The sequence below is a fragment of the Arachis stenosperma genome, chromosome 4, assembly GCF_014773155.1.
Source record: "Arachis stenosperma cultivar V10309 chromosome 4, arast.V10309.gnm1.PFL2, whole genome shotgun sequence".
NCBI lineage: Eukaryota > Viridiplantae > Streptophyta > Magnoliopsida > Fabales > Fabaceae > Arachis > Arachis stenosperma.
Window position 1 is genome coordinate 114,533,258 of NC_080380.1, and position 1,381 is coordinate 114,534,638.

A 1,381-nucleotide genomic window follows, 5' to 3' on the forward strand; every position below is an offset into this window, starting at 1 on the left:
AAGCTTAGAGTGGAAGTCCAAACCTTCAAACAGAAGGAAGGTGAATCCCTCTATGAAGCTTGGGAAAGATACAAACAATTAACCAAAAGGTGTCCTTCTGACATGCTTCCAGAATGGAGCATCATATGTATATTCTATGATGGTCTGTCTGAATTGTCCAAGATGTCATTGGACCATTTTGCTGGTGGATCTCTTCATCTAAAAACCCTTGCAGAAGTCCAAGAACTCATTGAGATGGTTGCAAATAACCAGTTCATGTACACATCTGAAAGAAATCCTGTGAATAATGGGATGACTCCAAAGAAAGGAGTTCTTGAGGTTAATACTCTGAATGCCATATTGGATCAGAACAAGATATTGACTCAGCAAGTCAATATGATTTCTCAGAATCTAATTGGATTGCAAGCTGCATCCGACAGTGCTAAAGAAGCCTCCTCTGAAGGAGAAGCTTATGACCCTAAGAATCCTACAATGGAAGAGGTGAATTACATGGGAGAATCCTATAGAAACACCTAAAATCCTTCATGGAGGAATCATCCAAATTTCTCATGGAAGGACCAATAGAAGCCTCAACAAGGCTTCAATAATAACAATGGTGGGAGAAATAAGTTTGGCAATAGCAAACCTTTTCCATCATCTTCTCAGCAACAGATAGAGAATTCTGAGCAGAGCCTCTCTGGCTTAGCAAACATAGTCTTTAATCTATCTAAGACCACTTCAGTTTCATGAATGAAACAAGGTCCTCCATCAGAAATTTGGAGGCACAAGTGGGTCAGCTGAGTAAAAGATTTACTGAAACTCCTCCTAGTACTCTCCCAAGCAATACAGAAGAGAATCCCAAAAGAGAGTGCAAGGCCATAACCATATCCAAAGTGGCTGAACCTGGAGAGAGTGAAAAGGCAGTGATTCCCAGTGAGGAAGACCTCAAGGGACGTCCACTGACCAATAAGGAGTTCCCTATTGAGGAACCAAAGGAATTTGAGGCTCATATAGAGACCATAGAGATTCCACTGAACTTACTTTTGCCATTCATGAGCTCTGATGCATATTTCTTCCTCTGAAGAGGACAAAAACACTGTTGAGGAGCAAGTTGCTCAGTATCTAGGAGCAATCATGAAGCTGAATGCCAAGTTATTTGGTAATGAGACTTGGGAGGATGAACCTCCATTGCTCATAAATGAACTGAATACCTAGATTCAGCAGACATTACCTCAAAAGAAACCGGACCCCAAACAATTCTTAATACCTTGCACCAGAGGCACCATGACCTTTGAAAAGGCTCTGTGTAACCTGAGGTCAGGTATCAATCTCATACCACTCTCTGTAATAGAAAAACTGGGGATCTTTGAGGTACAACCTACAAGAATCTCACTAGAGATGG

At 41.3% G+C, this 1,381-nt stretch overlaps 1 non-coding gene across 1 annotated transcript; it reads right to left on the reverse strand.

The window, feature by feature from the left end:
* LOC130977180 (small nucleolar RNA R71) lies at positions 1-108 on the reverse strand. The gene has a single exon (XR_009084885.1). It is a non-coding gene; the product is annotated as a small nucleolar RNA R71 (small nucleolar RNA).
* Positions 109-1,381: the final 1,273 nt, after the last annotated feature.